Below are 25,937 nucleotides of genomic sequence, written 5' to 3'. Positions count from 1 at the left end.
TAATTTTGTATCCTGAGACTTTCCTGAAGTTGCTTATCAGCTTAAGGAGATTTTGGGCTGAGACAATGGGGTTTTCTAAATATACAATCATGTCATCTGCAAACAGGGACAGTTTGACTTCTTCTTTTCCTAACTGAATACCCTTGATTTCTTTCTCTTGCCTAATTGCCCTAGCCAGAACTTCCAACACTATGTTGAATAGGAGTGGTGAGAGAGGGCATCCCTGTCTTGTGCCAGTTTTCAAAGGGAATTTTTCCAGTTTTTGCCCATTCAGTATGATATTGGCTGTGGGTTTGTCATAAATAGCTCTTATGATTTTGAGGTACGTTCCATCAATACCGAATTTATTGAGCGTTTTTAGCATGAAGGGTCTCCCGGCCCGCGGGATAGTCGAAGCAGGCCCTGGAGGAGGGGGTGGGAATTTGGGGAACAAGAGATACGAGAAATGGAGACAAGACAGTGCTCTGATCAAGTCTCGTTTAATGGCGGTAATGCAGTGCCTTATATACACTTGGAGGGAAAGGGGTTGGGCCAAGGCGAAAATGATCTCATAGTGGAGGCGTGGCCAGATAGGTATTGGTTTGTCTGGTCGAACGTCATGTTGCACCTGCGCTGTCAGGTAGTAATTTTCGCGGGCGCGGGAAAAGTGGGTGAAGAAGAAGCAGGAAGAGCGCCATCTTTTATGAGGTATTAATACAGGGAAAAAGGTAAATCTAGGGAGGAGGTAGAAGGTGGAAATGAATAGAGCTCAGGCGTTTTTAATCATCAGTTATTATTCGCTATGGCCGGGGCGTGCAGCTCCGGACAGGTCCCCCTTTTAATTATTTTATGATGAGAAAACGACCCCTCAGGAACTGCGCCTGTCTTAGGTTGGGTCAACTCATCCCCACCTTCTAGGCCCGTCATGGGATAAGGCAGCAGCAAGGGCGGCCCTCCTGTCTTAGGCTCCGATGGAGATAGTGTCCTCTTACCCGTCATTGACTGTCCAGTTCAGCACACAGGGGAGGTGGTCTTATTAAGGTAAATAAGACTCACCATTTTCAGTCATCTCAAGGCGATGATAATGGACCTGTATAGGTTTGGCCTGGAAGGCCTCGATTTGTTGTCTGACGAATGCCATAAGCTTATTAAAGATTATAGGCCCGAGAGTGAGAAAGAGTAGAAGAGTAAGTAAAGGACCAAGAAATGGCAGGAGATAGGGGAGAAGTCCATCGAGTCCAGTCCACAAGGGATTAGCGACCAGACCTTTTCTGCACTCTTCTAGTTCTTTCTGTAAAGTCTTTATCTTATCTCTGACGATTCCGGATTTGTTGGCGTAAAAACAGCACTTTTCATTTCCATGACTGGTCTGGCATTAGGTAAGCTGTCTTGCCCGAGCAAGTCACCTGGGTGATTCTGTCTGACTGAGGTTCAGATACCTGTCCCCCTCTGCAATCACAAGGCTGGCCATATTGTTTTCGTAATAATTCTCTTGCCTTACGAGGGTCACCAAAACCTGCATAGACTGTCACTATGTTATATAGAGCGATTACTCTCCAAAGGAATCTCATGTTAGGCTTCATTTTCTGAAAAACAAAAAGGAAAGAACTTCTCAGGGAGATTTATCTTCCCTGGACTGACAATGGTTATGATTTATTTGTCTTACCAATCTTTCAGGCAGCCATCTGGCTGCATCATTTTTTTGTGAGAAGATGCATACTGAGCCTCTTCCCCAGATTAAAACTGGATCGGGGCCATGCCATGAATTATCAAGTGGATCTTTCCATTTTACCATTGCAAACTGTTTTTGAGATTCAGGATGCCAGAAACGATCAGCAGCCGATTTTCCATGACTGTCCAAATTTAAAAAATTAAGGATAAACAGGGCATGATTGAGTATGTTTCTAGGGGTACCCTTCACGGGGTACCAGCTCCCCCCTTTTAATTTTGTGATAACAGTTTTTAAAGACAGATGAGCTCTTTCTACTATACCTTGTCCTTGGGGATTGTAGGGAATACCTGTGGTATGTTTAATTTGTAGGGTGTTACAGAATTGTAAAAAGGTTTTGGCTATATAACCAGGGCCATTGTCTGTTTTGATTTGTTTGGGTATTCCTAAAATAGAAAAGCAATGCAATAAATGAGCTATGACATGTTTGGGGGCCTCTCCTGTTTGGAGAGTTGCACTGATGAATCCACTATAGGTGTCTATGCATACATGGATATATTTTAGCTGACCGAATTCTAAGTGGTGAGTAACGTCCATTTGCCAAATTTCGTTGGGGATGAGTCCTCGGGGATTAACTCCTAGATAGGGAACAGGCAAATATGTTATGCAGTTGGCGCATTGTTTAACTATTTGTCGAGCTTGTTCTCTGGTAAGTTTAAACATGAGTCTTAAGGTTTGGGCGTTTAAATGATGTAAGGCATGTGCTTTTTGTGCTTGTTGCAAATTGTCTGTAGTGACTGTGGCTATGATTTTTGTTGCCGCGTCAGCTGTTGCGTTACCTTGTGTTAAAGGTCCCGGTAATCCTGAATGTGCTCTAATATGCCCAAGAAAAAAGGGAGTAGTCCTTTTTCGGATAAGTTGTTGACATTGTAAAAATAGGTCAGCTGTGTCTGAAATATGTTTAATTTGAGGCACGGTCTCTAAGAGGGGTATTGAATGAGCCAGATAGGTGCTGTCTGTGTAAATGTTAAGTGGCTGACAAGGAAAAGCTGATAGTGCTGCAATTATAGCTTGCAATTCGACCAGCTGAGCTGATGTATAAGTGGTCTGGAATTTAACAACTATATTATTATAAGTGTAAGCGGCAAGTCCTGTGGAAGATCCATCAGTGAAAATCAATAATGCATCATTGAGAGGTTCTTTGCTGGTAATATGGGGAAATACAAACGCATGAAGTTTACAAAATTGAATAAGTTTGTTAGGTGGGTAATGGTTGTCAATTGAGCCAGTGTAAGAAGCGCAAGCAATTGGCCAGGCTTCTGTATTTTGTAATAGCCAATGAATGTGTGATTGAGTGTAGGGCTGTATAATGGTAGAGGGTTCTATTCCAAAGTATTTTCTACTGTTTTCTCTTCCCAAGATAATTAGATCAGCTATGGCATCATAATAAGGCAACAAAACCTTTTTAGGGGAGGAGGGCAGGTGTACCCACATAATGGGATTGTTCTGCCAAAATAGGCCAGTAGGGGTTATTGTTGTGTTAAAAATAAGGAATATTAATGGCTGAGAATAGTCAATACCGGTAACAAATTGTGTTGCAATGGCATGTTCTACCTGTTGGAGTGCCATTAATGCTTCTTTAGTAATGGACCTGGGAGATTTTGGATTAGAGTCTCCTTTTAATATATCGAAAAGAGGTTTTAACTCTCCTGTAGTGAGCTTTAAGTACGGTCGAAGCCAATTTATGCCTCCCAGTAATTTTTGGAAATCATTTAAAGTTTTTAAATGATCACGACGTATAACAGCCTTTTGATTAATGATTTTGGGTCCATTAATTTGAAAACCAAGATAGGTGTATGGATCTTGTAATTGTACCTTTTCTGGGGCTATTTGTAGTCCAGCTGCTGCTAACTCTTGTTTGAGTTGAGCAAAGCACTGTAAGACTTGTTTGCCAATTTCTCCTGCTATTAAAATATCATCCATATAATGTATAATATACATTTGTGCCCACGTTTTTCTGACTGGCACTATAGCAGCAGCTACATATTTTTGACACAAGGTAGGACTATTAGCCATACCCTGAGGTAAGACTTTCCATTGATAGCGCTTCATTGGTTGTTTAAAATTTGTAGATGGAAGACTAAAGGCAAATCTTTTTTGGTCAGCAGGATGAAGGGGAATTGTAAAAAAGCAATCTTTAAGGTCAATAATGATTTTAAAATATTTTTGAGGAATCGCAACCGGTGAAGGTAATCCTGGTTGTAAGGCACCCATAAGGATCATAGTGATATTTACTGCTCTTAAATCTTGTAAACGCAAAGCATGCCTACAAGACCAAAAACCTCATCACCTGGGTACATGGTAGATAAGTAAATAATGGTCTGCACCCCAGACGCAGCAAATCAGAAACTTGGAGGGCAGAGCTCTACAAGCTGTGATTGAACAAGCCTCCCAAGTGAGTTTCATGCACACTGAAGGCTGAAACTCAATGAGAACCATTGTTTTAACCAATTAAAATACAATCTTCAGGTGGTTCATATACACTGCCAAAATTGAGAAAGCTTGAGAATCACTGAATAGTAATAATTATTTTCAGATGGTACTCGACAAATTTACAAAAACTGCAAACATGCAAGACCCGCCCAGCCATCCGCACATCCACTGGGATCCACTCCCACGATCACCCTCGAGGGAAATGAGATCCTCCTCCGTATCTTGCGGAGGCCCCGCAAGGTTAGAACGGGAGCTCACCTTTAAAATATGCTCTGTCTGAGCGACCGCAGCCATGACTTGCAGATCGACCTCCTTCCTATCTATTAAATCTCTAATGAGGTTCCAATAAGAGAAAACGGTCACAGGAATTTTTTCTGGCCCAAAAGTATTATAATAGTCCTGAAGACAATCCCCTACTCTACGCCATATTTTGATATCAATAGTTCCTTCCTGTGGGAACCAAGGGCAAGTATCTTTTACAAAATCAAAAAATTTAAACAAGTCATTACCTTTAACCTTTACTCCTCGTATCTTTAAAGCCTCTTTTAATTGTCCTACATATATTTGATGTTGGCTTAATTCTTCTCCCATTTTGGATGCGTCACTTACCTTTGATTCAGACGCGGCAGGTTCCCGCGGTGATCAGTTTAATTCCTTTTGTCTTTATTAGCGGTTGACCATCCTTTGGCGTCCTCTTCCTCACAGAGTCCCTCGTTTCCAGGTCCCTGTTTGGGCGCCACGTCTCCCGGCCCGCGGGATAGTCGAAGCAGGCCCTGGAGGAGGGGGTGGGAATTTGGGGAACAAGAGATACGAGAAATGGAGACAAGACAGTGCTCTGATCAAGTCTCGTTTAATGGCGGTAATGCAGTGCCTTATATACACTTGGAGGGAAAGGGGTTGGGCCAAGGCGAAAATGATCTCATAGTGGAGGCGTGGCCAGATAGGTATTGGTTTGTCTGGTCGAACGTCATGTTGCACCTGCGCTGTCAGGTAGTAATTTTCGCGGGCGCGGGAAAAGTGGGTGAAGAAGAAGCAGGAAGAGCGCCATCTTTTATGAGGTATTAATACAGGGAAAAAGGTAAATCTAGGGAGGAGGTAGAAGGTGGAAATGAATAGAGCTCAGGCGTTTTTAATCATCAGTTATTATTCGCTATGGCCGGGGCGTGCAGCTCCGGACAGAAGGGCTGTTGAATTTTGTCAAAGGCCTTTTCTGCATCTATTGAGATAATCATGTGGTTCTTGTCTTTGGTTCTGTTTATATGCTGGATTATGTTTATTGATTTGCGAATGTTGAACCAGCCTTGCATCCCAGGGATGAAGCCCACTTGATCATGGTGGATAAGCTTTTTGATGTGTTGCTGAATCCGGTTTGCCAGTATTTTATTGAGGATTTTTGCATCGATGTTCATCAGGGATATTGGTCTAAAATTCTCTTTTTTTGTTGTGTCTCTGCCAGGCTTTGGTATCAGGATGATGTTGGCCTCATAAAATGAGTTAGGGAGGATTCCCTCTTTTTCTATTGATTGGAATAGTTTCAGAAGGAATGGTACCAACTCCTCCTTGTATCTCTGGTAGAATTCAGCTGTGAATCCATCTGGTCCTGGACTTTTTTTGGTTGGTAGGCTATTAATTATTGCCTCAATTTCAGAGCCTGCTATTGGTCTCTTCAGGGATTCAACTTCTTCCTGGTTTAGTCTTGGAAGAGTGTAAGTGTCCAGGAAATTATCCATTTCTTCTAGATTTTCCAGTTTATTTAAGTAGAGGTGTTTATAGTATTCTCGGATGGTAGTTTGTATTTCTGTGGGGTCGGTGGTGATATCCCCTTTATCATTTTTAATTGCGTCAATTTGATTCTTCTCTCTTTTCTTCTTTATTAGTCTTGCTAGTGGTCTGTCAATTTTGTTGATCTTTTCAAAAAACCAACTCCTGGATTCATTGATTTTTTGGAGAGTTTTTTGTGTCTCTATCTCCTTCAGTTCTGCTCTGATCTTAGTTATTTCTAGCCTTCTGCTAGCTTTCGAATGTGTTTGCTCTTGCTTCTCTAGTTCTTTTAATTGCGATGTTAGAGTGTCAATTTTAGATCTTTCCTGCTTTCTCTTGTGGGCATTTAGTGCTATAAATTTCCCTCTACACACTGCTTTAAATGTGTCACAGAGATTCTGGTATGTTGTATCTTTGTTCTCATTGGTTTCAAAGAACATCTTTATTTCTGCCTTATTTTGTTATGTACCCAGTAGTCATTCAGGAGCAGGTTGTTCAGTTTCCATGTAGTTGAGCGGTTTTGATTGAGTTTCTTAGTCCTGAGTTCTAGTTTGATTGCACTGTGGTCTGAGAGACAGTTTGTTATAATTTCTGTTCTTGTACATTTGCTGAGGAGTGCTTTACTTCCAATTACGTGGTCGATTTTGGAGTAAGTACGATGTGGTGCTGAGAAGAATGTATATTCTGTTGATTTGGGGTGGAGAGTTCTATAGATGTCTATTAGGTCTGCTTGCTGCAGAGATGAGTTCAATTCCTGGATATCCTTGTTAACTTTCTGTCCTGTTGATCTGTCTAATGTTGACAGTGGAGTGTTGAAGTCTCCCATTATTATTGTATGGGAGTCTAAGTCTCTTTGTAAGTCTCTAAGGACTTGCTTTATGAATCTGGGTGCTCCTGTATTGGGTGCATATATATTTAGGATAGTTAGCTCTTCTTGTTGAATTGATCCCTTTACCATTATGTAATGGCCTTCTTTGTCTCTTTTGATCTTTGATGGTTTCAAGTCTGTTTTATCAGAGACTAGTATTGCAACCCCCGCTTTTTTTGGTTCTCCATTTGCTTGGTAAATCTTCCTCCATCCCTTTATTTTGAGCCTTTGTATGTCTCTGCGTGTGAGATGGGTCTCCTGAATACAGCAGACTGATGGGTCTTGACTCTTTATCCAGTTTGCCAGTCTGTGTCTTTTAATTGGAGCATTTAGTCCATTTACATTTAAGGTTAAGATTGTTATGTGTGAACTTGATCCTGCCATTGTGATATTAGCTGGTTATTTTGCTCGTTAGTTGACGCAGTTTCTTCCTAGCCTCGATGGTCTTTACATTTTGGCATGTTTTTGCAATGGCTGGTACCGGTTGTTCCTTTCCATGTTGAGTGCTTCCTTCAGGGTCTCTTGTAAGGCAGGCCTAGTGGTGACAAAATCTCTAAGCATTTGCTTATCTGTAAAGGATTTTATTTCTCCTTCACTTATGAAACTTAGTTTGGCTGGATATGAAATTCTGGGTTGAAAATTCTTTTCTTTAAGAATGTTGAATATTGGCCCCCACTCTCTTCTGGCTTGGAGAGTTTCTGCCGAGAGATCTGCTGTTAGTCTGATGGGCTTCCCTTTGTGGGTAACCCGACCTTTCTCTCTGGCTGCCCTTAAGATTTTTTCCTTCATTTCAACTTTGGTGAATCTGATAATTATGTGTCTTGGAGTTGCTCTTCTCGAGGAGTATCTTTGTGGCGTTCTCTGTATTTCCTGGATTTGAATGTTGGCCTGCCCTACTAGGTTGGGGAAGTTCTCCTGGATGATATCCTGAAGAGTGTTTTCTAACTTGGTTCCATTTTCCCCCTCACTTTCAGGCACCCCAATCAGACGTAGATTTGGTCTTTTTACATAATCCCATACTTCTTGCAGGCTTTGTTCATTTCTTTTTCTTCTTTTTTCTTTTGGTTTCTCTTCTCGCTTCATTTCATTCATTTGATCCTCAATCGCAGATACTCTTTCTTCCAGTTGATCGAGTCGGTTACTGAAGCTTGTGCATTTGTCACGTATTTCTCATGTCATGGTTTTCATCTCTTTCATTTTGTTTATGACCTTCTCTGCATTAATTACTCTAGCCATCAATTCTTCCACTTTTTTTTCAAGATTTTTAGTTTCTTTGCGCTGGGTACATAATTCCTCCTTTAGCTCTGAGAAATTTGATGGACTGAAGCCTTCTTCTCTCATCTCGTCAAAGTCATTCTCTGTCCAGCTTTGATCCGTTCCTGGCGATGAGCTGCGCTTCTTTGCCGGGGGAGATGCGCTCTTATTTTTTGAATTTCCAGCTTTTCTGCCCTGCTTTTTCCCCATCTTTGTGGTTTTATGTGCCTCTGGTCTTTGATGATGGTGATGTACTGATGGGGTTTTGGTGTAGGTGTCCTTCCTGTTTGATAGTTTTCCTTCTAGCAGTCAGGACCCTCAGCTGTAGGTCTGTTGGAGATTGCTTGAGGTCCACTCCAGACCCTGTTTGCCTGGGTATCAGCAGCAGAGGCTGCAGAAGATAGAATATTTCTGAATAGCGAGTGTCCCTGTCTGATTCTTGCTTTGGAAGCTTCCTCTCAGGCGTGTACTCCCCCCTGTGAGGTGTGGGGTGTCAGACTGCCCCTAGTGGGGGATGTCTCCCAGTTAGGCTACTCCGGGATCAGGGACCCACTTGAGCAGGGAGTCTGTCCCTTCTCAGATCTCAACCTCCGTGTTGAGAGATCCACTGCTCTCTTCAAAGCTGTCAGACAGAGTCGTTTGCGTCTGCAAAGGTTTCGGCTGTGTTTGTTATTGCCCTGTCCCCAGAGGTGGAGTCTATGGAGACAGGCAGGTTTCCTTGAGCTGCTGTGAGCTCCACCCAGTTCGAGCTTCCCAGCAGCTTTGTTTACCTACTTAAGCCTCAGCAATGGCGGGCGCCCCTCCCCCAGCCTCGCTGCTGCCTTGCCGGTAGATCACAGACTGCTGTGCTAGCAATGAGTGAGGCTCCGTGGGTGTGGGACCCTCCCGGCCAGGTGTGGGATATGATCTCCTGGTGTGCCTGTTTGCTTAAAGTGCAGTATTGGGGTGGGAGTTACCCAATTTTCCAGGTGTTGTGTGTCTCAGTTCCCCTGGCTAGGAAAAGGGATTCCCTTCCCCCTTGCGCTTCCCAGGTGAGGCAATGCCTCGCCCTGCTTCAGCTCTCGCTGGTCGGGCTGCAGCAGCTGACCAGCACCGATCGTCCGGCACTCCCCAGTGAGATGAACCCAGTACCTCAGTCGAAAATGCAGAAATCACTGGTCTTCTGTGTCGCTCGCGCTGGGAGTTGGAGACTGGAGCTGTTCCTATTCGGCCATCTTGCTCCGCCCCCCCTGGAAGAGTTCTTGTAAGATAGGAATTAATTCTTTCTTGAAAAACTTAAAAAATAAACCCATTGTTCTAGCCATCTGGGCTGAGAATTTTCTCTGAGGAAAGTTTTTTGAGTACTGATTTACTTTTCTTAATGGTTATAGATATATTCAGGTTTTTAATTTTTTTACATCAGTTTTGATGTTATATTTTTCTAGAAATTTGTCTATTCAGTCTAAAATGTCAAGTTCATTAGCATAACATTATTTATAAGATCCTCGCATTTTAATATTTGAAGATATGTAACTCTCATTACTGTTATTGGTTGTTTTTTTTTTTTCTTGACCAGTTTCACCATAGGGGAATACATTTTATTGATCAACTCCAATAATCATCGTTTGGTTTTTATGACTTTCTTTATGTTTTTCTATTTTAGCATTTTTTTTGCCCTCATGTTTATCACTTCTGACTTCTTTAACCCTCTTTGCATTGATTTTACCATTCATTCTCTAACTTCTTATGATGGATGCATATCTCATTATTTTGTAGCTTTTAAAACTTTCCTTACTTTTGAATATATGGCTATAATTTTCTCTAAGGAATGTTTTATTTGCATCCCACATGTTCTGATATGCATCATATTGGTTGTCATTTTCATAAAATATCTTTAATACCATAATTATTTTTCTTTCACTCTTAGATTATTCGTAATGTGTTTCTCAATTCTTAATTACATGGTATGGTCTTCAAGTAGAAGAAAAAAAAAAGATTTTGAGAAATTTTACTCTTCCTACTCATTCAAGATGGGGCCATTGAAACTGTGGTATACCTGATGTTGACTCCTACACAGAATTCTTTATCTACAACCTAAGAAACAGAGGTGTTAAAGATGCTCTGTGTATACTCATAGGAAGAGAAACTTCTCCCAGATGAATTATTATTCAGAGGAAGGTCAAGGAGCAGAAAGTGAAGTTCTCCCTGGACTTTCTCCTTCTGTTTTCATATCGATCCAACAGCCACACATTATTATATGGCAACTTGACAACAAAGTATTGACTGTCCTGATTACCACAGTTGACCTAGATGTCAAGAAACCTATGTTCAGGTCTGACCCAGCCAAAGCTCTATGTAAACGCATCATGGTATAATAACTTTTCATGTCCAATAAGGATTCCTTTCTTTCCACTAACAGTCAGGATCCAATTTTAGTAAATTATAGGATCTTCTGCAAATCTTACAGGTGAAGCATCTGACCAGATCCATGAGTTAGGGCTAGTTTCTCATAGGGAGCTCATACCTGGAAAGGAGATAATGGAAAAAATGGATTGTACAAGATGGGATGTGGACAGGGCATGTCACTAGATGCCGAGATTTGCGCATCTGATTTTAGCATGAGAAAAATAGCCAGGGCAAATTTATGAGACTGGGAAATTCTTTTACCTAAGAACTTGTGTTGATGGGGTAAGATAGCTGTACAGCTGAAAGAGGGTAAGAAGTGGCCTGAGGCGGGGTAAGATGATTAAAAGTGAGACACATTTTAGCCCTTTCAGTGATTTCAGGGAATTTAGGTGGGAGGCAGAACAAATTAGCAAAACAAGGGTGAACTCTGGTTTAGAAGGACCTACTCACAGCCCTTTGTGTTCAGCCAAGGACTCTTCTGCCTGAAGTTGTCTGTGAAGTTGTCACCTATCCTTGGGTGGCTTTGTAGTTACCACCCATAGGGTCATTGTGCTGCTCTTTTCTGGTAATCCCAGTTGAAATTGAAGAGCTACTCAGAGTGGCGCTCAGAATATATTCCATGATTCTGTATTTCCTTCCAAGGTGAGTCTGCTTTTATATTTTCTTTCGTTAGTGACCAAGGTGAGTCTGCTTTTATATTTTCTTTCGTCACCTCTGGCCTAGTTCTTTGCCACAATACCTGACATATCTGGATACTTGAAACTATTGTTAATTCAGGAAGGACTGAGTGTTGATATTAATCAGCTAAAGAGAATACCATGGTGTTTTTACCTGCACAATTTACTCCATTGAATATTAAGTTCCTACAGCTTTTACACATTCATACAAAAAGGCAAAAACAAAGGAGTGATTTCTTCCTTTTAATCACTGTGGGCGGTACAGCTGGGCATAGGCTGTGGAGTAGGGGTTCTTAGCTGGGCTGGAGATGGGGGAGGCACCATGGAGAGGATGCTGTGAGTGAAGTCCCTGAAGTGGAATGTACATATTCATATGAGAGAATGACAGCTCGTTGACACTCAGAATTTTTATCTGCTAATAATTGTGTTAAGCAAAAAAGGGAAGAAACACTTAAATAAAGAGAGAGGGATGTGTTGGGAAAGAACTCCTTTAACTATTTATTGTTTTTCTAAACTAATTTTTTGTCTCACTAAAAAGTAATGTGCCATGAGAAAATGGAAAAAAAGTTGACCATTCAAAGAACTCTGCATTGAGAAGAATGTTCTCATTATACAACCAGCAGAAGAGGCCACAATATGATATAATAATATATAAATTGATATGCATATGGTATGATAATGATAACATGAAAGTTGAAAACTTCCTTAGATAAAAAGACCACAAAGTTAAAAGATGAAGAATTAACCGGGAATATCAGCAACATGAAGTAGATAAGGATATAATATATTTAACACAAAAAAAGCAGTGATGCAATTCAATAAAGAGCTCTATCAACACTGCTTGATCCTCATAAAAGGCGCTTGCTCCCTGTCCCTTGCTTCAACCATCCCAAGTACCATCCTCCAATGAGTGGCACCTTTGCATAGGTGGGGAAACCTGCCTATCTGTACTCCCTTCTTCTGAGACTTAGGGGGCTTTAACAGAGAAAGAGAGGTCCTATATCCAGTCCTGCTGTCAACCCAGACTTCTCTCTACCATCCGCTTTTACCTAGAGTTTTCTTTTTAAGAAACAGCAGTTGTATCACACAATGTCTCCTCAATATTGCTAGACAAAAGGCAGATATACATAAGTCAAATGGAGATAACTCATGTTATAGAGTAAGAAAGAAAATATATATATAATTATTTTTATGGCATTTTCTCATCAAATGCAAATGCAAAAGCAGTTTGAAAAATACAAAAAGGTAATGGTGTAAAGTATTAACAGCAGTTGTCTTTAAATGAAAAATGATGGGTAATTTTTTCCTTTTCCTTAGTTTTTTTTTATATTTTATATTCTTACAGAATTCATATATATTGTTTTTCAGTAGGGACAAACAGAATAAACTAGGGATTAAAAATGAAGGAATGAAGAACTTGTTCCAATAACTAATAGTCACTCATTGTCTTTAGATCTGTATTATAGCACTATTTACAACAGCAAAGACATGGAACCAACCCAAATGCCCATCAATGATAGACTGGGTAAAACAAATGTGGTACATATACAGCAAGGAATACTCTGCAGCCACAAAAGGAATGAAATCACGTCTTTTTCAGGGACATGGATGAAATTGGAAGCCATCATCCTCAGCAAACTAACACAGGAACAGAAAACCAAACACCACATGTTCTCACTCATAAGTGGGAGTTGAACAATGAGAACACATGGACACAGGGAGGGGAACAACACACACCGGGGCCTATTGGGGGATGTGGGGGGGTGAGAGGAAGGAAAGTATCTGGACAAATAGCTAATGCATGCAGTGCTTAAGATCTAGATGATGGGTTCATAGGTGCAGCAAACCCCAGTGGCACACGTATACCTGTGTAACAAACCTGCACATTCTGCACGTGTATCCTGGAACTTAAAGTGAAATTAAAAAAAAAAAAAAGATCTACTCCCAGTTGGGTGATTTTGGGCCAGTCTCCTGATCTATCTGTGCCTGGTTTCCTTTCCTCTTCCAGTATTATTCTTGTTCTTAGTTCCAGCAAATAGTATATCTCCTTGGTTCAGCTTTCTCCATGTGGAGGTTAATCCCTATGAATGAACCACTTCCAAAGCTGGTCTTGGAAATGATCCCTGAAGCTCAGAGTACTTGATCCTTCCAGGTCCTGTTGACATTTCTTGTGATTGGGTGGGACCTCTTGGTCCCAGACTGAGCTGCCAACTGAGCTTCCTTCTAGACCTAAGTTGTGGTCTGGTGTCATTCTTTTGGTGGTCTCACTCTCAGGTTTGAATATCTTGAACACCTATCAAGTTTACTTATCAAGTCACCCTTGACCACGGCAGACTGAATGTTTCCCTCCACTTGACTAAACTTCACACAGGCTCTTTCCCAACTCTAGGTTCCTGACCTCCCTTTTCTTACAGCATTTACTTTAGAAAACCTATGAATTATTTCTATGCCTCTTGAAAAATTTTAAAAATTTTAAAAGACTCTTGCCAGTTTTACAACCCAGGAATATCATTCTCAACGACCTGGGAACTGTCTACTTGAAATGAAATCATTTTATTTTCATATTTCAATCATCAAAATTCATTCAAAATTTCATTTTAATCATTGAGGGTGATGGCACACCTATCCTCCAGGCTCTGTAGGAGGGTAACGACCTAATTTTCATGGACAATTCTTTGTTCCACATAGAGGAACTACCTCCTGTCACAAAGATATGAGAAGTTTGTTTTTTTTGGGGGGGGTAAAGCCAGTTAGCAAAAATAGCTTATGTTCTTTCTCTCACCCCAGCACTTAAATATCCTCCTGCCCTTAGTTTCAGCAGACTTGATTTCATACTGAGTTCTGGTGTCTGCTCCGTATTTCAACTGCCTTAAATGAAGTCTTCCCAGTGTGTTTAAATTTGTCCAGTACAATTTTTGCTGTGATGCCCTGTAATGATTGTGGGCCACTGCCTCTCTCCAGGCTGCAGCTCTGTCTCTGGCCAGTTGGTCCTTTTCCAGTCCTGCCACATCAGGCATCCTTCATCTGTTAAACTGCTTGTGATATTGAGCATCCATCTTGCCCTGAATTTGGGTTTTTCAAGATTATATTAGAGAAGTCCAATTAGGAAGGCATTTAGAAGAGCCTGGGTCTCTACTCTGGAGAAGTACCCTTTACTGAGTACAGCATTTTCCCAAGCCAAGGAATTTCTGCAAAGCTCCCTTCATGTCCCTGTTCCTCAAGCTATAGACAAAAGGGTTCAGCATGGGAGTGACTATTGTGTATACCACAGATGCAATCATTCCAGCATCTGCTGAGTAGGGGGATGAGGACTGGAAATACACCAGAAAGACCGTTCCATAGAAGAGAGTGACCACTGTCAGGTGAGAACCACAGGTAGAGAAGACTTTGTGCTTCCCCTCAGCAGAGGGGATCCTGAGGATGGTGTGCATGATGTGGGCATAAGAGACCAGGACGCAGGTGAGAGGAACGACTCCCGAGAGAGTGGTTTCAGTGAACATCATGATGTGAAAGACCCTTGTGTCTGAACAGGCAAGCTTGAGGATTGGGAGAAGATCACAGAAAAAGTGTGGGATGGAATGGGAGGCACAGAAAGAAAGCTGAGCTATGAGAAAAGCAAGTGAGAAAGCCAGGAGATGGGAGCAGAGCCAGGACATGGCCACCAGCAGCAGGCAGCGCTGGGGATGCATGATTGTGGTGTAGTGTAGAGGAAGGCAGATGGCCACGTAGCGATCATATGCCATCACGGCCAGCAGGAAGTCATCCAGCAGGGCCAATGCCATGAAGAAGTGCATCTGCATGAGACACTCAGTGTAGGAGATGGTGTAATGCTGTGTCTGGATGTTCACAGCACCTTGGGGACAATGGTGCAATTGAAACAGGTATCGATGAAAGACAGGTTGGCCAGGAAGAAGTACATGGGGGTGTGGAGATAAGGGTCAGAACCAATGGCCAGGATGATGAGCAGGTTCCCCAGAACGGTGACCAGGTACATGCCCAGGAAGAGCCCAAACAGGAGAGGCTGCTGCTCTGGGTGCTCAGGGAAGCCCAGGAGCAGGAAGTCAGAGATGTTGGTTTCATTTTTAATTTCCTTCTAAGGTGGAAAAAGTAGCAGGTAATTCTGATTAAGTAAGTTATCCTTTAAAAATTACGGAGTCCATGGACATTGGTATGTTTTTCTTTGTTCTTTGGGGAGGTCACTCTGATTCACTAATGGCTGTAATTGTGTGTTTGCAAATATGTACAGATATGGAGACTGTGGACGATGATAATGAAGGGTTGGGATGAAGGTGTTCTTTGGTTTCTAGAATACTGTAATATCGCAAGTTTTCCTCATATATCGCCTGACTGAGACTGAACTGGAATTTACCTTAAAGAACTGCTTCAAGTTTTAATTTTCCCTTTAAAACAAACTCTTATAACATCAGTTTTAACCTCAGTGACTTACTGTGGAGCTAATTTGGGGGTCTTGCACATACTAGGATTTAGTGAGCAACACAAGGAGCTCTGTACGTATGTGGGTGAATGTGTGTGTGTGTATGTGTGTTGAAGGAGATGGAAGACAGAAAAATTTCTTTAGAGGGGAGCCAGTGGAGAGTCAGGGGTCTCTGGCCCCTTTGCCTTTGATGATCATTGTAATGAGTCAATGTGACCATGAGGAGGTTGCAAACTTTAATACACATTATCATTAAGAGCACACCATTTTCATTTTCATTATGAACTTCACCATCAACATATTTTGTGTTAAGATCTAGGCTGGGCACAGTGGCTCATGCCTGTAATCCCAGCACTTTGGGAGGCTGAGGCTGGTGGATCACCTGCAGTCAGGAGTTCAAGACCAGTCTGGCCAACATGGTGAAACCCTGTCTCTACTAAAAATACAAAAATTAGCCGGTCATGGTGGTGTGATCCTGTAATCCCAGCTACTTGGGAGACTGAGGCAGGAGAATTGCTTGAACGCAGGAGGTGGAGGTTGCAATGAGCCAAGATTGCACCACTGTGCTCCAGCCTGGGCGACAGAGTGAGACTCTGGAAAAACAAAAACAAAAATAAAATAAAACATATTTTTTGTTAAGATCTAGTCCTTGGCATCTTGGAGACTGGATGGGAAATCCTTTCTCTGCTCCTTGTTCTCAGTCTGACCTTAGTCAATTGTTGAGCCTGTTTGAATCTCTGTTTCCTAGTTTGTACCATGTGCAACCTCACAGAGTCACTGAAGTTATTGTTGAAATAACATATATGGAAAGCGGCTCTCATGAATGGTGGTGATTGTTATGTCATTAGTAGCAGTAGAAATGGGACCTTGGGACAGAATATAATAGGAAGCCTTGAATGCTTTCCAGTTCTGTTTCTCACATGTTTTTAAACTTTGGGAAATATTTACCTCTTTTGAGCCTTGCTGTTTTTCTTTTCTTTTCTTTTTCTTTCTTTCTTTTCTTTTTTTTTTCTCTTTTTGGTCTATAGGAGGTAGCAAATAACCCTACCTGATAGTTTTGTTGAGAGGACTAAATGCTGGAGTCAGTCGAAGTCTCTTCATAAACCACGATGTGCAATCAAAGCGAGAAACTCCACTGTTCTGTTGGATGGTATCGAAGAACAAATACAACCAACACTCAGTGGTAGCATGTGCTAATATCATGTTTGTTTAGTGTAGTGATTAAAACATACAATTCTTTTTGGAATCTGACAGAATTTCCCCACTCTTTACTCTCTGTGTGACTTTGAGGAAATTTTTTTTTTTTTTTTTTTTTTTTTTTTTTTTTTTTGAGGTGGAGTCTCTGTCTCCCAGGCTGGAGTGCAGTGGCGCAATTTCGGCTCACTGCAAGCTCTGCCTCCTGAGTTCATGCCATTCTCCTGCCTCAGCCTCCCAAGTAGCTGAGACTACAGGCGCCCACCACCACGCCTGGCTAGTTTTTTGTATTTTTAGTAGAAACAGGGTTTCACCGTGTTAGCCAGGATGGTCTCGATCTCCTAATGTGATCCGCCCGCTTCAGCCTCCTAAAGTGCTGGGATTACAGGCGTGAGCCACCGTGCCTGGCCTGAGGAAGTCATTTAACCTCTCTCAGCTTCATTTTCCACATCTGCTTAAATGGGATAGTTACTAAAGTTACCACATTAGAGTAGTTATGAGGATTAAATTCAATAATGATTGTAAGATATTCAGAACAGGACTGATACACTATTAAGTGCTCAGTAAATATGATCTATTATTCTTATTTCTGTTTTAAATAAAATGACAGTGCTTTTTCCTTGTCATTGTGTCCTGGTTAGGACCTGCATGTTGGGCTTGTAAATTTTGAGGTGTCCATATTGAGAGTCATCATTATCATTGTTCACATCACCAACACCACTTTTAAATGGTTGTGATTCTACTCATAACTATTCATAGCAAAGCATCTGTTTTTCTGGGAGCAACGTATAAACTTGGTCAAATATCTTCATCATCAGAGCCCAAATATTATTAATCATATAATGGAAATAAATAAGATCCATCTTGGGCTGGGCACGGTGGCTCACTCCTGTAATCCCAGCACTCTGGGAGGCCGAGGTGGGCAGATCACTTGAGGTCAGGAGTTCAAGACCAGTCTGGCCAACATGGTGAAACCCCATCTCTACTAAAAATACAAAAATTAGCTGGTTGTGGTGGCTCATACCTGTAGTCCCAGCTACTCGGGAGGCTGAGGCACTAGAATCACTTGAACCCGGGAGGTGGAGATTGCAGTGAGCTGAGAATGCGCCACTGCACTCCAGCCTGGGCAACAGAGTGAGACTCCATCTCATAAAACAAAAACAAAAACAAAAACAAAAACAAAATAAGATCATCTTAAATAATCATTCACCAGTTAGATTTTAAGAAAAAGAAAGGATGTGAATGAGGTTGATAAAATATAAATGGACGGAGAAAAGTAAATTATTGGTATTGACCTGGTGTGATGACTGAGGGTAATTCTGGGAATCTTGCCTGTCCTAGCTGGCTGAGAATGAGTTACGCTTTATTATTGCTCCGGTGCTATATACTGGTTGCCAATAAAGCTTAGAGAAGGATGGTCTGAAACCTCTTCTCTACAATGACCTTAGGCTGGACCTGATGAACACGAGTTAACCAGAAAGTGATTGGCAGAAAGAAAGAGTGGAAAGGAGAGAAAGGAAAAAGGGAGAAGCTGTGTGGGCTGCTTGTGTGTGTTTGTACATGCACATGCTCTAGATTCTGCTCTCTTTCCCTATTCCTATGCCTCAGTTCTTACCTGGCAATGCTGACCAGTCTCAGACTCTGCCACTACCACCAAAGATATTGAGTTCACTCCACTGCTTTCTCTCCAAAAAAACATGGTTGGAGTCACAGATTCTTTCCATGCCTAGGAACAGCATAGACTAAAGTCAGGTCTTCAGTGACACCTCAGGTACAGGAGCCAGGAGACGCTGCTGACTTTTGACGTGCAGTGTCTCTTGGGACCCAATCCCAGACCTCCTAGTTAGAGACAAGATAGGGTAATTGTCCAACCTCCCAGCTGTCCCCTCTGGACTATGGTTCCCTGAGTCCCAGCAGTGTCAATGATGCCCCTCGTCAGAACAACCAGGGTTGGGATTCGGGAGGGTCACTGCTCCTGGATTTTCCCTTAGGTGAGCTGCAGGTTGGATTTGTCATCTTCAGTCATCTTCACTATGATTTTTTCATGGAGTCCACACCTTTAGTTAGAGCCCAACATTTATGGATAAAATACAGTATGTTCCAGAAAATAAGAAAAAAGTAAAGAATAAAACAGATCAAAGGTCACATTTTTTACCTTCAAATGTCATAAACATTCTTACTCTCTATAATCCCAGGGAGCAGAGATTAGACTAATGTATAGACTCTATATTAGGTACAGGTGCTATCTCTGGATTTATTTGTTGATTTATGTTGTAAATATACATAAAGAGAATGTATAGAACACATATGTGCTGTTTAAATAGTGATAATAAAGTTAACACACATTTTCTCACTGCTCTGTGTAAACAGTATATGGTTCAATCCTTTTAAGGTTCTGTGTGTGCTTCTTTTCAATTATATTCCTTTCTTCCCTCTTTAGAAGAAACACCTATCATGAGTATGGTGTTACATTGCCTTACTTTTCTTTGTAGTTTTGCCACATATACATATATGTCTAAACTACATACAGTATGCTCTGAATTTGCCTGTTTTTGTACTTTTTGTAAAGGGAATTATACTTTTTTGCATTCTTATGTTGCTTATTTTGCTCAACATTATTCTCTTAGGGTCATTCATGTGAATACATGTAGCTGAAGGGCATTCATATCCATTGCTATTTAATAATCCCTCATTATAAACTGTTTGCCTGCTGAATTTCAGAATTCAGAACTTTCGGATTTGAAATTATTTGCATATCATCTAAGAGTCTCTCAGAAGTTTTTAGGGTAACACTACATAATCAAACACATAGTATTTCCACAACAGAATGAATATTCACACTAAGCACAACTAATAAAGACTACAAGTAGCCTTGTGCAAATTTAGATCATGGTTTGTGGACTAAATGAGTTCACCACAGGCAGTAATAAAATTTTTTTATTGTCAGAGTTTTTCAGATGATAGAAGGATATTCAGATGAGTGTGTACTCATTACCTCATGTGCATCTAAAAAATTAAATAGTACAACACATGCAGAAAACTACACAAAATGCAAATGTGCCACCTGAGAAATTATTAGAAACCAATAACCAAAAAACAATGTTCTACTTCATGATCTCTGTATTAGTCCATTCTCACACTGCTAAAAAGAAATACTACCCAAGAGTGGATGCTTTATTAATATAAACAAAGGAAGTTTAATTGACTCACAGTTACGCGTGGCTGGGGAGGCCTCAGAAAACTTACAATCATGGCAGAAGGGGAAGCAGGCACGTTTTACATGGCAGCAGATGAGAGAGCATGTGAGAATGCAGGAAAAACTGCCATTTATAAAACCATCAGATCTTGTGAGAATTCACTATCATGAGAACAGCATGGGGGAAACAATTTCCTTTCTTTGCATCCTTTCCAGGATTTGTTTTTTGTCTTTTTGGTAACATTCTAACTGGTGAGGTAATATCTCGTTTTAGTTTTGATTTGCATTTCCCTGATGATTAGTGATATTAGTCATTTTTTCATTTATCTGTTGGCCACTTATAAGTCTTCTTTTGAGAAATGTCTTTTCAGGTCTTTTACCCACTTTAAAGTCAAATTATTATTATTATTATTATTTTCACTATTGAGTTGTGTGAGTTAATTATACAGTCTGGATATTAACTCCTTGTCAGATGCATAGTTTGCAAATACTTTTGCCTATTGTCTCTATACCTTATTGATTTTTTTCCTTTTCTGCACAGAACCTTTTTAGTTTAATGTAATCCCATTTTTCTATTTTTGCTTTTGTTGTCTGTGCTTTTGAGGTCTTATTTTAAAAAATCCCTGCCCAGTCCAATTTCTTGATGCATTTTCTCTAAGTTTTCTTCTAGTAGGTTCATAGTTTTGGGTCTTATATTTAAATCTTTAATCCACTTAGAGTTGATTTTTGTATATAGTGAGAGATAGAAGTCTACCTTCATTCTTCTGAATATGGATATCCTATTTTCCCAATAACATTTACTAAAGAGACTGTCCTCCAATGTGTATTCTTGGCACCTTTGTCAAAAATCAGTAGGCTGTTAGGTGCATGGATTTATTTCTGGGTTCTCTATTCAGTTCCATTGGCTTATATGTCTGTTTTTATGCCAGTTACCATGCTGATTTCGTTACTATAGCTTTTGAATTCAGGTAGTGTGATGCCTCCAGCTTCATTCTTTCTGCTCAAGATTGCTTTGGTGATCCAGGGTCTTTTTCCTTTTCATATGTATTTTCAGATTTTTTTCTATTTCTGTGATGAATATGATTGATATTTTGATAGAAATTGCATTAAATCTGTGGGTAGTATAGTCATTTTAACTATATTATTTTTTTCAATTCATGAACACAGGATATCTTTCCTTTTATTTGCACCCTCTTCAATTTCTTTAATCAATGTTTTATAGTTTTCATTGTAGAGATCTTTCACCTCCCTAGTATGGGACTTCACAGCAATGAACAGATAATTCAGACATAAAATCAACAAAGAAACATTGGAGTTAAACTGCACTCTAGACCCAATGGACCTAACAGACATTTATAGAACATTCCGCACAACTGCTGCAGAATACATATTTTTTTCAACAGCACATAGAACATTCTCCAGGGCAGACCATATATTAGGTCACAAAATTAGTCTTAAAAAAGTTAAAAAAATTAAAATCAGATCTAGTATCTTTCTGACTACAATGCAATAAAACTAGAAATCAATAACAGAAGGAACTTTGGAAACTGTTCAGATATATGGGAATTAAATGACATGTTCATGAACAACCGATGGGTCAATGAAAAAATTTAAATAATAATTTAAAAATTCTTAGAGACAAATGAAAATGAAAACACAACGTATCAGATCCTATGGCATACAGCAAAAGCAGCATTAAGAAGGAAGTTTATAGCAATAAAAGGTTACATCAAAAAGTAGAAAGATCTTAACTAAACAACCAAATATTGCACCTCAAGGAACTAAAAAACGAAGATCAATCTAAACCTAAAATAAGTAGAAGCAAAGAAACAATAAAGATGGAGCAGAAATAAATGAAGTAGGGCCTGAAAAACAATGAAAAGAGCAATGAAATTAAGAGTTAGTGTTTTTGGAAGTATAAGCAAAATAACCAAACCTTTAGCTAGACAAAGAAAAGAAGAGAGAATACTCAAATAAATAAAATCAGAGATGAAAAAGGAGAGATTAAAACTGATACCATAGAAATACCAAGGATCATAAGAGACTATTATTAATAACTATACACTAACAAATTGGAAAATCTAGAACAAATGGATAAATTCCTGGACACCTACAGCTTACCAAGACTGAGTCATGAAGGAATAGAAAACCTGAACAGATGAATAATGAGTAACGAGATCAAAGCCATACTAATAATTCCGCCATCAAAGAAAAACCCAGGACCTGACTGTGTCACTGCTAAATTCTACCAAACATTTAAAGAAGAACCAATACTCATTTTACTCAACTATTCCAAAAAACTGAAGAGGAGGGCATACTTCCAAACTCATGTACAAGGCTAGCATTACCCTGATTGTGAAACCAGACAAGGACATGACAAAAGAAGAAAACTACAGGCCAATATCCCCAAAGAACATCGATGCAAAAATCTTCAACAAAATACTAGCAAACTGCATTCAACAGCATATTAAAAAGACCATTCAGCATTACCAAGCAGGATTCATCCCCAGGATGAAAGGATGATTTAATATATGAAAATCAATAAACACATCACATTAACAGAACCAAGGATAAAAACCATATGATAATTTTAATAGATGCTTAAAAGTGTTTGATAAAATTCAACATCCCTTCATGAAAAAAACCCTCAGCAAAATGGGTGTAGAAGGAGCATACCTCAATACAGTAAAGGCCATATATGACAAACCTACAGCAGACATCAGTTGAATGTGGAAGAGTTGAAAGCTTTTCTTTTCAGATTTAGAACAAGATAAGGATGCTCACTTTCTACAGTTTTATTCAAGAGAGTACTGGAATTCCTAGCCAGTGCCATCAGGCAAAAGAAAGAAGTAAAGGACATCCACATTGGAAAGGAGGAAGTTGACAATTTTCCCTGTTTGTAGATGATATGATCACATATCTCGAAAACCCTGGAGACCCCACCAAAAAACTGTTGGAACTAATGAATAAATTTGTTAACATTTCAGGATAAAAAATCAACATACAAAAATCGGTAGCATTTCTACATGCCAATAGCAAACTATCTGAAAAAGAAGTCAAGGAAGCAGTATCATTCACAATAGTTACAGAAAAATAAAATACTTAGGAATAAACCTAATTATAAATTACAATAATTCATCCACAGACTTTTTTGAATTGCTATTATATGAAAACATCATATATGAATAAAATGAAGTTTTTTTTCTTTTTTTGTAGTACTTACATCTCCTATTTATTTTTCTCATCTTATTGCACTGAATGTGACCTCAAGTACAATGTGAAATAGTTGTGGTGAGAGCTGGTATTTTGTCTTTTTTCCTCATTTATACAGAAAAGATTTAAATATATTACTATTATGTGTTATACATGCTGTATGTTTGAGAAAAGCTAACTTTCAGCTTTTTAAAACCCCATTTTGTTAAGAGGACAAAATGGATTGTGGATTGTGGAATATGAGTTGAATTGTATCATATATTTTTTCTTGCATCTATTAAGATAATCATATGATGAGTGTCTATTTTTTTGTTAATATGGTGACTTCAATTATTGAATGTTTCATCAATCTTGCCTTCTTGGGAAAACTCAACTTGGTCATGATATGTATTCTTCTGCATGTTATAATAATTATATTACTAATATTTTACTTTGAATTGGTACATTAATATTTATGAATGAGATATGCTTGTCATAACTTTTTTGCAGTTTTTTTTTTAATCAGTTTTGGGGTATAGATGTGGTTCTAATCTCAGAAAGGGAGATGGTGAGTATCCCCTTATTTTGTATACTCTTGAAGAGTTTTGCAAGCTAGGAATGATTTTTTTTTCCCCAGACAGGGTCTCACTCTGTCACCCAGGCTGGAGTGCACTGGCACGATCACTGCTCATAGCAGTCTCAACCACTCAGGCTCAGGTGATCCTCCCACCTCAGCCTCCTGAGTAGCTGGGACCACAGTTGCATGTTATCATGCCAGGCTAATTTTTGCACTTTTTATAAAAATGGGGTTTTGCTCTGTTGCTCAGGGTGGTTTTGATGTCCTGGGCTCAAGCGATCTGCCAGCCTTGGCCTCCCAAAGTAAATACTGGGATTACAGGCAGGAGCCACTGTACCCATCTCCCTCCCCTCCCCTCCCCTCCCCTCCTCTCCCCTCCCCTCCCCTCCCCTCCTTCCCTACTTCCTTTTCTTTTTTAAAAATAATTTTAAAATTTACTTTGTCTCTAGGAGATGATCTTTCTTTTTAAATTTTAGCGTAGTACCCAATAAATAGCTTTTCAACCCACACCTTCTCCCTCTCTTCCCCCTCTAGTAGTCTCCAGTGTCTATTTTTCCCACCTTTATGTCCCTGGATGCTCAACGTTTAGCTCCTACTTATAAGTGAGAACATTCAGTATTTGTTTTCTGTTCCTGTGTTAATTCGTTGAGGATTATGCTTGAATTACTTACAGAACACACTGTTGTAGCCATCTGGACCTGAAATTTTCTTCAAGGAAAAATTTTGGCTACTGATTTAACTTTTTCAATGGTTATATGTTTATTTGGATTTTCTATTACTCTCTTTTTTTTTTTTTTTGAGATGGAGTTTCTCTCTTTTTGCCCAGGCTGGAGTGCAATGGCGTGATCTTGGTTCACTGCAACCTCCACCTCCCAGGTTCAAGTGATTCTTCTGCCTCAGCCTCCTGAATAGCTGGAATTATAGGCACACACCACCATGCCCGGCTAATTTTGTATTTTTAGTGGAGATGGGTTTCACCATGTTGGCCAGGCTGGTCTTGAACTCTTGACCTCAGGTGATTTGCCTGCCTTCACCTCCCAAAGTGCCGGGATCACAGGCATGAACCACCGTGCCTGTCCCCGATTCTCTATTACTTTTAAAATTAGTTTTGATGTGTTATATTTTTCTAGAAATGTGTCTATTAATCTAAATTTTAAAACTTATTTGTATATAACATTATTTATAATATTCTCTTTAATATCAGAGGTGATGTTGCTTTTTAAATTCCTGTTATTGATATTTTACCCACATAACCATTTTTACCAAATGAATGTAAATTATATTTTCAAAAAAAATCTGTTGTTTTTGTTGGTCTTTTCTATTGTGTGTTTTATTCCATTTTGTTATGTTTTGCTCTCATCTGTTTTACTTCCTTTCTTTTACCCTGCTTGGATTGATGTTGCTGTTCTTTTAATTTCTTAAGATAGATACTTAGCTTATGATTTTGCAGTATTTTTTTTTCTAACCTTTGCATGTAAGGTTATATATTTCTTGTAAACAGTGTTTTGTATTGGTTCTCAGTCAGATAAAAATACTCCATAATAGTCGTCGTTATTATTTTTTTGCTCCTAGATTCTTCCTAGCTGAGTTCCCAATTCCTAAATATATGTGGATTTCTAGTAATATTTTGTTACGATTTTTAGTTTAAGTGCATGTGGCCTATATGATTTCAACCCTTTGACATTTATTGAATTTTGCTTTGTGGCTCAGTACATGAGCAAGTTTTGCAAACTTTCCTTGAGTTCTTGCAACGAATGTGTTCTCTGCAAATGTCAAGTGCAGTGTTCTATATATGTCTATTAGGCTGATACTGTTAATTGTGCTTTTCAAATGTTCTCTGTCTTTACCAAATTAAAAAAAAAATCTATTTGTTCTGCCAGTTACTATAAGTGTGTTAAAATCTCCTACTAAGAATGGACTTGTCTAGTTCTTAATGTTTGTTGTTCTGTTAATTTTTCTTTATATTTGTGACTTTTTCATTACTGAAAAAAATTAGAACTGTCATACTTTCCTAGCGAATAAAAAGTTTCATTCTTGTGACATGAACCTTTATATTTGTAATCATTAAAATCTATTTGTTTGATAATAATAGAGCCAGGCCAATATTTTTATGGTACATTATTTTTCAGCTCTTTTATTTTCAATCTTTTTGTATTTTTATGTTTGTTGAGTAAACATTTTATTTACAAATATTTATTGAAGTATACAGAAAATGCACTAAGCCATACGTATACAGTATAATGAATTTTCTCAAAGC

The 25,937-nt window shown here is 39.4% G+C and overlaps 1 pseudogene; it reads right to left on the bottom strand.

Annotated features, from left to right (window-relative positions):
- Positions 1-4,757: 4,757 nt before the first annotated feature.
- On the bottom strand, positions 4,758-24,372 carry LOC105463881 (olfactory receptor-like protein OLF4; annotated as a pseudogene).
- Positions 24,373-25,937: the final 1,565 nt, after the last annotated feature.

Source organism: Macaca nemestrina, chromosome 14, assembly GCF_043159975.1.
Source record: "Macaca nemestrina isolate mMacNem1 chromosome 14, mMacNem.hap1, whole genome shotgun sequence".
Lineage (NCBI taxonomy): Eukaryota > Metazoa > Chordata > Mammalia > Primates > Cercopithecidae > Macaca > Macaca nemestrina.
This window is presented reverse-complemented; position numbering and strand designations above follow the sequence as displayed.